Genomic DNA, 12,101 nt, shown 5'->3' with positions numbered 1-12,101 from the left:
TTAAGGTTTACGATCATGTACCTTTTTTGGGTCAATGAATTAAACTTTATTCATTTTTCAAATATGTAAGTTGTGTAGTACGTCAAATACTAGAATATTTTATGGTAATCAAACAACAAAATTATATTTTCTCAAGTACATCTTTCATATGAACATGTATATTTTCATTCAAAACTTTGGAGTAAATGGAAATTTTGATTGCATGAAATAGCATATCTATATCTCGAGTTCTCCCTTGAAAAATTCTCATATTTCTCTCCTGTCAGATTAAGTATATTGCAGCTGAGAGAGTCATTCTCTTTAATTTCTTCATAAACCCCCTCCCTTTGAGATTGGAGGAATACCAGTTAATGAGTTTATTCCAATCACAAGATCTCCATGTGAATCCCAACCAGTTCATCACCTTATTCCAAATATCATCCGAGTACTGACATTCGAAGAACATGTGCCTGTAAGTTTCCAATTGTTGACTAGGACACAAGCCACATTGATTTGTGTCTAGTATTCTCAATCGACACAGCCTATCCTGAGTGAGAAGTCTGGAGTGATTAACTAAGCATAGAACAAATGAGTGCTTAGGATAGTATAATCCCCCCCATGTTGTGTCAGACCAGACGGCTGAAGTAGCAGGTTGAGTTAGAGCTTTGTACATAGAAGATAATTAGATCTTGCCATTGATGCATCAACCACCAATAATGCTTAGTAAGTTTTCAGCATTGCCAAACTTGGTTAACATCATATTTCTAACTTTGAGGAGTTGCTTCCACATCCATGAATCACTCACCCTGTGTTGAACTTGCCAGATATTTGAAGTTTGTAAATAATTCCCGTGTATCCATTTCATCTAGAAAAAATCCTTTTTCTGGTGTATCATCCATAAATTACAATCATGTACCTTAATTTAAAGGAATGTGGACAGTAAAAGTCACAATTGAGAATTTATGTCACTTCCAATTTTACTAATAATAGAAGTGCAAATCAAGAATCTTTTGCTTGTCTATAAAGACTATCTTTCTCGCCTACTAGTTTGAACATAAAAATGACTCTTTGTACACCTCAACAAAAGTTTGTATCCGATTACCTGCCTCTCAAAACTGAAGGTCTTAATATAATCATGTGAAATTTAAACAAGATGTGATTGTTTGGTCATGTCTTAACGCTAAATAAAAGGCCGGGATGTCGACTTCAAAATTTATGAATATTTGACTAATAAACCATATGAAAAATTGTTCTTGCTTTTGATTGGTTTTGATGATTGTGATGGAGATTTATGGACATTGTAAAGTTGTCCAGAAGAATGGATACATGTTATGTCTTTTTCAAAGGAGAAAGTATTAGAGCCAAGTATAATTTGTTTGAAAATTATAGGAGAACATGCTTTTCTTTTTCTTTAAATATCTTTTTAAAGTTTTTTTTAAGAACATGTTGAGGATATGAGATGGCAACCATTTTATTTTTACTGTTTTCTTATCCCTTTGTGAAAGTTCTGTATGGACATCCAAAACTCAGTGTAAAATTCAAGTTTCACCGAACTCATCTCCTATCATAGTTATCTATTTTTGTGAGTCCAATACTAATAATATTGGACGTACAAGGATCATTGTGATTTTATAATTTCTTTACAACTTTTGAATAACAATCAATGTATTCGTTATATATCCCTCTCTTGTCTAATATTATAATTATTTACTTTAAGTTTATTTATTTACTATAACATGGTTGTAAAAAACTTTATAATTATTATAATATATTGTGTTTTTTGGATATTTCCATGTGAGATTTTAATATTTTGTCTTCCAGAGAAATAGTGATGTTTAAAGCCTTAAAATATTAATAATTTAATATTAAATAGTAATTTGAATTTATAGTTTCAAAATATTAATGATGTAAGGGACCAATATGGAAAAAACCTATTATTATTAATATAAAATAAATTCTTGAGTTCATTAAGGAAAATGGTAGATTTTATCTAGTTATTAAGGATTTTGTTCAGTTATAAAAAAATCACTTCCACCTGTTATTTATTTGGCGATCGAGTATTATAGACATTCAAGAAAATTTTTCTAGAATTTTCTAAGTTAGAATGTGCAAATTCAATCAAGAAAGAAAATATAAATTATGTGATTAATTCCAAAATCTGATGTTGTACTCTTTTTACATCTTCCCAAATACTAATTGATCTGTCAAAATGATTACTCTCTGGTTTTAAAAAATTATAAAATATAGTCTGAGAATGATTTGTACATATTATACACTCATATTGATTTTTTTTTAAAAAAAATAATTTATATCTATCCAATGTCAAACAACATTCAAAAATTTAGCTTAAGAAGTTAGAAGAATACAATATCTGTAATAATAGTCATATCCAAGCTATGAGCTTCATAAACTTATAATAATGTGAGTAATATAAAATAACAAGTTAATTTACTTTGTCAAATAATTTATTACAAATTATGAAAGACAAGGGGAATTAGAACGATCATATACTCATCCCAAATAAATATTAAATTTCTCTTAGAGATTCTTATAACAAAAGATTTTTAGAGTTGATGTGTAGGATAAATTTAAGGACAGATAACCCAAACCAATTTATTGAGTGATAGACTTGCTATAAATTCTACTCTTATAAAACTGATATCATATGTGTCTTAAGTTGTGCTTTTGTTTAAGAGTTAATTTTAGAAAACTCCCCTCAACTATGGAGGGCATGACAACCTCCCTCCCCCCCCTCTCCCCGCAAACTTTTTAAGACTGAGTAAATCTCTGCCAAGTTTTATAGATAATCTATCTCAACTCAAAAAAATTTTGATTTAACCCCAGTGAACTTTTCTCAGTTAAATGTAACCTCTCAAAACTAACATCATTAAGTCTTATCTATTATGTGACAAGTACTTGACTTGGAAAGAAAATATTGATCAACCATAAAAAAAATTTCTTGGCTTTTGCCAGATAAAAGAGGTGATATAGAGGAAAAAGTTATAAATTGGTTGTGATCCTTTTATTGTCTGATGAGGGGTTCTATTTAATTAAATTTGCTTTTTTAAGAGGGTGTTTTTTTCAAATCACATATCGAAGTAATTTTGTTAAAGGGGTTTGTTGATAGAAGTTTAAAAGATTAGGGGAGTTTTTATGAGATACGCTATACTTGAGAGATGTTTTCTAAATTTGTACCAAAATTGAGAGGGGTTATCTATAACACCCTACGTAATGAGGGGGTTCTGTCAAATTGAATAAGTGGAGTGAGTTTTTGAAGACAATCCCCGTAGTTGAGAGGGTTTTTTAAAATTAACACTTCTTTTAAATATGACTTATTTATAATTTGTCCCTTAAATTTTTAATAATTTAATATTAATCCCTAAAATTATGAGCATTTTTAAAAATTTATGGGAATAACATAGAATCATTGGATATTTAAAATCAAGGAACTAATATCTAAATAACCTTTATATATTTACTCTTATAGGTATTCTATTAAACATCGACCAATATATTGCTATATCGGCCAATATATCGGGTTAAAGACTTTATCTTGGTAATATTTTATATTATTTTCTTTAGTTGATTGATTTTTTTGATAAATTGGCCATTATAAAAAATATGACTGATATATCTCTTTGAAGATATTGAGAAAATTATGTTATTTTTAATTTAATTGTGGACTGGGATTTGGATTGTGTTTGGGAAATAAAATCCTAATGTTCTTTGGGATTTAGATAACGTATCTTGATGCACTTAAATATCCTAATGTTTTCTAAAATTTAATGTTTGTACCTTCTGTCTTGTTACCTAAACATAAGAATGCTCTTTGTAATTTTTCTATATGAGTTTCATGGTATAGTTTTAGGATAATTCTATATTTTCTATTTTTTCCATAAATACTTTATTGACCTGCAATTATCTATTTATATATTACGTGGGCTTACTTATTTAATATCAAAAATTTTGGATATGGATCATAAAATGATGAAATAAATCAATGGAGAACTCTCGATTCATGTGCTTAAACTGGTTTAGATTTTACCAATATTCATGCAATCTAAATAAAGGACATAATAAGATATTTGTGTGCTAGAACTTTTAGGTAATTAGATTGGCCAATAGCTAGAAGGACCTGAATGTATAGAGTAATGAGACAAAACAAAGAACCAATTTAGATCATATTTCAAATTTAATTACTTTATCAAAGTCTATGTTAATCATCATCATTTAAATCAGAAACAAAATACACAAACATAGAGGATCAAATTTACTAAATAGCCGATATCCAACATGGATTAATAGGGTGAAAAAATTATAATCCTATGCATGACAAACTTATTCTGTAAAAACACAATAGCAACATTAAAAGATGCTTTAATATTATAGATAGGAGACTCATCTTTGCTCAACTTATACTAAGGTTCAAATTATTTAAGGAAATACTAATTAGTAAGAGCTTTCCCAAATAAAGTTATTAAACTTAAAGCTGAAATTGACATGATTGGATGATGGAAGTATATCTTGCGAGCAGGGACTTGTCACTTGTTAAAGTTCCATGACAATTATAAGAGAGAGACTGATTATGTTGTTCATATGCTTTTCATCAATCTCTAATTTATAACTTGACACTGAATTATTATGATAGCATTTCCATAAAAATCTACTCCATTTTTAATGTCATCCCAAGCACTTCATTTCTCTGAAATTAGAAGTCGAATGATTGGAAGGAGAGGAATAGAGAGAAATAAATGAAACATAAATGTCACATATAAAACTAAGTTTTTAATTAGAATGTAAAAACCCAAAGCTTAAGAAGTTTCACTTCAGTAATCAGGGTTTTATTATAAAAATATAAGAACTTATTTTGGATGCATGCAAATATGATGCTTGTTTTAGTATTTATTTTTGTCTGAAATCATGGTAAGAAAGTTTATTTTGTATTTCTACTATAACATGAAAAGAGTAATACAATTAGCTTAATATATTATTAATCATGGCCTACTTCACGATATTAGCATCATAGATCTCTTTAGTACAATATGTTTTAAAATTACACTATGAAATGTGTTTAGGGGGTTAAATTTCAAAAGTATTACATCTAATGATATTTTAACATACATTTGTCTATTTAGTCCTTTTATAATACATTTTGAAATTTTTGTGATACCAATGTCTCCAAAAAGAAAACTAATCGCCAAATTGACTACAGGAATTTGGATCGTGTGAAATTGACTCATTTCTATAATAACTATGTCTTGGAATTCATTTTTAAAATACTAATTGAATTATAGAGGAACATATCACACTAACATGTGCTTGAGAAAATTTGATCCTCAAAAGAAGTCGACATCTTATGCTCTGCTAAATTTCCCATTCTAATCTAAATGGAGTTTTGGTTGAGCTTTTCTTTTATAATTGTATGAATTTGTCTTAGTAGGTGTTATGGTGAGCGCAAGAAAATGTAATGAGCTAATTTATATACGAGAGATGAAAGAGAAGTTATATACAGAGAAAATAAAAAAGATTGTTTGTTAGTTAATTGGGTTCATAGTTTATGCATTGATTCAAATTGAAGTTTAAAAGTCTAGACTCTACATCTTATTATTATAATTATTTGATTATTTTATACTATTGTGTGATTGATTGCAAAGAAATTTATAGTCTTGAGCTAAAACTTTTGGACTCATTAGCAATTGGTGCTCATAAGACCCAAAGCAATAAAGAATGTGGTACGTCATTCTCTAATTCTCCCTTAGTTGGTGTCTAAAAAACTCTGGTTCTCACATGGCTTAATCGTTAATGCTCCTACAATGCAGTTGTTTTAACTTCTTAGAAAGTATAGTAGGTTGCACCCCCCAACATGCAATTAAGGTAGTCCGAAAAGTGAATATTGACACTATAAAATTCTAAATGTAGATATAAGCATTTGCATGTAATGTTAGATTATAAACTATCAATAATAATTATATTCTTGACCAAATATTTTAGGGAGGAGTAGGATGTGCATTTAATAACTACAAACCTCTGGTTCTCCCATGGATTAATTTTTGCCCGACATACAATTAAGGTAGCCCAAAAAGTGAATATTAACACTCTAAAAATCTAAATGTAGATATAAGCATTTGCATATAGTGTTAGATTATAAACTATCGATAATAAGTATATTCTTGACTAAATATTTTGGCGAGGAGTAGAAGGTGCATTTAATAACTAAAAAACTCTGGTTCTCCTATGGATTAAATTTTAATATTCCTCCAATACAGTCGTTTTAACTTCTTAGATAGTAGAGCAAGTTGCAAAGCTCATTTGACATGCAAGTAAGGTAGCTCGAAAAGTGAACATTGACGCTATAAAATTCTAAATATAGGTATAAGCATTTGCATGCACTACAACACCTGAAATCTACCATAGCGGTTGAAAAACGCTATGGTATTATTTCATAGCGTTTTAATCAACGCTGTGTCAGAACCCGCTATAGTAGGTCTGTGGTTTTACATAGCGTTTCCCCAAACGCTATCAAAAAGTTTTCAACCATAGCGTTTTTATGTAGCTATAAAAGAGTATTCAATAGCGTTTCTATATTGCTATGACAAATATCTTTCATAGCGGTTGAAAACGCTATTAGTTAGTTTCCAATCATAGCGTTTTTATGTAGCTATAAATGAGTATTCAATAGCGTTTCTATATTGCTATGACAAATATCTTTCATAGCGGTTGAAAAACGCTATTAGTTAGTTTTCATTCATAGCATTTCAACGTTGCTATTGTCTTACATTTGATAGCGTTTGAGTTACTACAATGGTGTTTCAGTGAATGTTGTCTTTCTTCTTTTAATAGCATTTCAGTAATTGTTTTCACTTCTTATAGCATTTCAGTTGTGCCTATAAACCTTTGAGGTTGAACTAGAAATAACATCCAATTGTGACAACCATAAAAGCAAATATTTCATTTAAAGATTCAAATTGATACATAACCAAGTTGTAGCATACAAGAAGAGTCAACACAAATGTGCCAAAAAACAAATACTACTCTTTGGATAGTCCAACATGGAGTACAAGAAATTAACCATAGTACACAGAACAACAGAAACCAAATTTGTTGCATTACATATGACTTGGAAGACTCATCATCTTCAGCAATTGAGTACTTGTACTGCTGCAAAAAACAGAAATTAACAACACCAAAATTAAGATCCTAGAGACCTGAACATAATATAAACACACGACTTCAAACAACAACACCATTTAAAAATCACAAGCTTATATTAATTTCTTTAATAATTTTGTTTAAATTTGTTATTAATGAAAATAAGAAGACAATAATTTGTTCTTTATTAATTTCTGCATGAAAAACTGGCTTTAATGATAGCAAAGAGAGTCAATACCTTTATTTGAATGGTTAGGTTGCTCTTTCTGATCCATAGCTTTTCTTTATGGTCAGGGTGAAAGCGATTCACCTTCAGGGTCAGCATGCAGCTGGTACTCTCCAGGTAGCTGGTCTCATTTCCCTATATTGATATATAAGGCTTGAGCATTAATTTCTTGTGTGAATATTGGTGTAAACATAATTGATATAGCTGATTGCTAAATGTATAATACAAGGAGCAAATGTTGCTTACCTTGCTTATCACTGTCAAATGTCCATCAGTAGGATGTGATATTTCATTCTGACCACGTATAACAGTCCCATCCTACTCTTATGCTTCAAATTCACTTCAAAAATGGTATATCGTCTAGACCACAGTATCTTTTCCGAATCAAGGAAGTGAGAAACTTAGACCTACTCTAAATATTTACGAGCAAATACAATGGCAATCTATAGTAGAATAACTGCTACACATGTGCAGAGACTTGATAATGTCCTCACGAACTGGAATCGTCGCTGTAGCCGTCAGGGCCATCAATGGGATGTCAAACTTCAAGAATTTTAAATTGCAAGAGCTGAAGTTCTTTCTAAGTACAGAAAAAGATTGTTATATCGTAAATTGCACTTGTTATCCTTTAATGTTAAAAAAATGCATTTGGCAGCCACGCATGCATGCGAGCGTGCGCACACAGGGAGAAGAAATTGCAATAAAAATTCAAATTAGGCCAATTAGAAAGGATCAAACTATAAATCATAAGAGAGTTGAGTTGATCCTTAATTAATTAATTTATTTTGGTAAGAAAGCTTAATTTTCATTACCAAAATACATTTGCTATTGCAGAATGACGTTTGAATTTCTAAATGCAATTACTATCATACTATGTGAGTATCAGGTTTGAATTTCACCTGAAACCTGGCCCAACATTTGCTATCATACTATGGGAGTATCAGGTTATATTCTGACAATATGAAAACACACAAATAAAGAAGATAAAACTACCGGAAATATGAAAACAAACCTGTAGTACCCTTTCCAACTGGACCTTCACAAATTCGAATAGTATTGGCGACTGTGTAACAATTAGAGGTTCGTAAAAAATTTAGTAAGGAAATGTTTTTGGCATTATCGGTACAGTACAAACAAAATAGTAAAAGTGATTAAAAAACAAAGTGAAACGAACCTGCAATACTCTTTCCTATCGGACCTTTGCAGATTATATTGATAGATAAAGTAAGCTCTAATTGAAATGGGGAGGGGGTGTTGCATTATTGTTCTAACTGCTGATAGTAATTTTGATCCCTAATTTAATGCAGCGAAATTTCAAGTGTTGACATTTAATTTTGATAGTATATCATACCTTTCTACTGATTTAAAGTCTAATGTTATAAGGGATTACCATCCTATTCAGTACGTCTACATTTTAGATTGCAGCATGTTTCTATAAGCTATCTCTCTGTTAATATGTGGATAATGAAGACAACATTTCTCTATATCCATTTGCAAAGAACAATGAACATACATATGCCAGACTTCAATAACATCTGTAAGCTAACAAAATGCACATGATACATATAAACCATAAAATATGCCCACATAAAAATCGTTTAAATGGTTTCGTAAGTATATCAGGCCATTGCACTTATTAGATTGTCCATCACATGCTATCCTTTGGCAATCATACATGTACAAAAGAAAGGTGAATACCCATTTCTACACTTTACCTTGCAAGTCAAATTGCTCTAACGATTCAAAAAAACTAAGATTGATTATATTGCATATTGTATGAATTTTAGATATTCCCAAACTTACCTATGACTGAATGAATGTAGCTCGCCAGGAAAGTGGCCTTTAATCCTCCAGCCAATGTGTATACAATTACACCAAGTGGAATGAGGAAGCTCGCAGCATAAATATTCACACCAGTGAGTGCAATAACAAATGCAGAACCACCAAGCAGGAGCATGGCAGTCACGATTATATTGGTCATGAAGCAGAATAAAAGAAATACAACATGAGCTGCAGTTCCCCATCTGCACAAATATATACATATGTTGAGTACAACAGAGTGCAAACTAAAAAGAGCCTAGTTCAAAAATAGTATACATTTTTCCAGCAACTGTTACATAAGAATTGTTAGTATCTTAATGAGCATGTCATGATCAAAGCAAATGATTTAGTATCCAATTCAGTGAGGCATATTCACATTATAAGCCTACTTCATTGAATCTAAACATTTGTCTTAAGCTGATGTAATCTCTCTTATTGACCAATATGGGATATGTTAATGGTGATATTTTTAATGCATAGCTTACCAATTCACATGTAGGTCCAACTATGCCTATAAAGCAATCATGCCCTGTTTACATGCAAGCATACATATCATATCGAGTCAGTTCTATACATGAGCCTCTGCTACTAATTTTTATGTAGACAGACACATCTATTTTTCTATTTTGATAACATGAGTAAAAGTTACATGCACAAATCAACTAGTAGAATGATTGATCAGTAGTTTTGCATTCAACTGAACCAGAAACGAAGTCAATCATCTAGAATTTACCACAAAGTCTGAATAAGAAATAAAGTATAAGAGAAAAACATACCATTCTTCTCCCAGTCGATTCCACATCTTGCAGTGTACCATATCAAAAGAGAGGTATGGGAATGGAAAGTGTCTTGATGCAAATGAACCAACGATGGCAGGTAGACCTCTCTCAAGAGTAAGTTGAACTTGACTACCTGAGGGCTCGTAGTTTGCGATGCACATTGTTAGAAGCTGTTTTGAGAAAAGATGCGCTCCTAAGCTGCCGAAGCCACACCCAATATCTAACACAGTTATGGACTTATCTATTATATATGCTAATATATACAGGTGTATGGATCTGTGATTAACCAGAAAATGGACTCATCTTTGGAGACCATCTCATAGCCTTCAATGGCACATAACCTTCTGAAAATTTAATGAGTATGGATCTGTGATTAACCAGAAAATGTTTTCTACATTTTAACCCTTACTAGATGAACCATCGGGATAATAGTAATAATAATTTAATGAGTATGGATTCTAAATGTGTTTGAACTATAGAAGGACTTAAAGTGTAATTGATATTTCTTGACAAAACTCTAACTTCAAAGGATTATTCTCTTCAAATCAAGTGAAGGCAAATGGGAGGGACTAAATTTGAACAACCCATAAAATTCCAGGACTTAACATGAACTTCAAATATGTGAAGGACCACTTCAGAATATTAAAGATTTAAGGAACCAATATTGAAGAGACCCATAATAAAAACAAATCCTGAATAGGAACGAAGGAACATTAATAAAGCATTTAAAATTAAGGACAGAAAAATCGACAAATTAAATCCAGATATGTTGCTGTATGAAAAAAAAATGAAGTGAAACCAACAATTAATGAGATAGGTATTATTCACAAATTGAAAATTACCGATCTGGCTATGAAAGAGGATGGCGGAGGCGCGAAACTTGGGAATTTCTAGGTTTTGATCGCTTATGACAGGGAACAGGTGTTCGAAGATGAAGAAATCGAGGAAGGCGAAGGGAGTGATCGAGTTCAGCTCCCCATTCAATGCGGCCCTCACCTGCAGATCCACTCTGTAACGGGCATCGGGGCCGAAATCTACGAACCCGTCCTCTCCCTGCATGCATTGAAGAATCAAGAACTCGACTGATCAAGAAATCAAGAAAACCGACGGAATGATGAGGACCAGGAGTAACCTCGAGATCGGAGAGAGAGAGGAGAGAGGGAGAGTGGGGCGTCGTGGGTTTGGTAGCAGCGGAAATTTTTGGGGTTAGGGTTTTTTTCCTCGGGGCGGGACTAATGAAATTTGGGGGAGGAGACAAATGAAATTTCGGGGCGATCTGTTTTAATTTTTGGTCTCCCGCTTAAGTATTCAACGCGTCAGGAGACAAATGAAATTTCGGGGCGATCTGTTTTAATTTTTGGTCTCCCGCTTAAGTATTCAACGCGTCATAACAAAAAAATTTGCGATCCAAGTATTTATAGCGTTTAAAATTTTTCAAACGCTATCAAAAAATAAGGCACATACTATCTATAACACTTACAATATAAACGCTATCATTCAACGCTATAAAAAAACAGTTTTGTTGTAGTGATGTAGTGTTAGATTATAAACTATAGATAATAATTATATTCTTGACCAAATATTTTGGGGAAGAGTAGGAGGTGCATTTAATAAAGAATTATGAATAGTTATTTAAGGATTAATTATACCTAATGATATAATTATAAATTATCAAAATGTGAAAGGGCAAAACAGAAAATAAAAAGTTTTGACATGGATATTCTCTTTTATAAGTAGTATAGATTATACATTACTAATAATTAATATGATGTAGAGTTTTATAATAATATTGGAAGTTCTAAGTACCAAATTATGCAAACTTAAAGTGACATATAATGTAATTAATTAAAAATTATAATTAATTTAGTTTAGTTAGTATTAGAGTGTAAATATTATCTTTTATTCTTTCTGTTTTATTTTTTTTACTGAACTAATATCAATCCTCCTCATCTTTATCTTTTTCATGGGCAATTCTAGAGTTGTATCTTTATCATCCATTTAATTGTGATATCATGCTAGAGTTGTACTTTTTATGCTATTATCGTTCCTGGGCTCGTTAATCTTTTATCTTGTTGTTTAACTTCACAAAGAAGTGAAATATATTTTTGATGTTCAACACAAACTTCTTAAAATACAGACTTTAGTTT

At 31.2% G+C, this 12,101-nt stretch overlaps 1 long non-coding RNA gene across 1 annotated transcript; it reads right to left on the bottom strand.

Annotated features, from left to right (window-relative positions):
- Positions 7,093 to 7,673, bottom strand: LOC109840643. Its single transcript, XR_002246969.1, has 3 exons — positions 7,601 to 7,673; positions 7,367 to 7,489; positions 7,093 to 7,137 (listed from the first exon to the last, which is right to left on the bottom strand). It is a non-coding gene; the product is annotated as an uncharacterized LOC109840643 (long non-coding RNA).

The sequence above is a fragment of the Asparagus officinalis genome, chromosome 5, assembly GCF_001876935.1.
Source record: "Asparagus officinalis chromosome 5, Aspof.V1, whole genome shotgun sequence".
Classification (NCBI taxonomy): domain Eukaryota; kingdom Viridiplantae; phylum Streptophyta; class Magnoliopsida; order Asparagales; family Asparagaceae; genus Asparagus; species Asparagus officinalis.
Note: the sequence above shows the minus strand (reverse complement) of the source record. Positions and strands in the feature narration are given on the sequence as shown.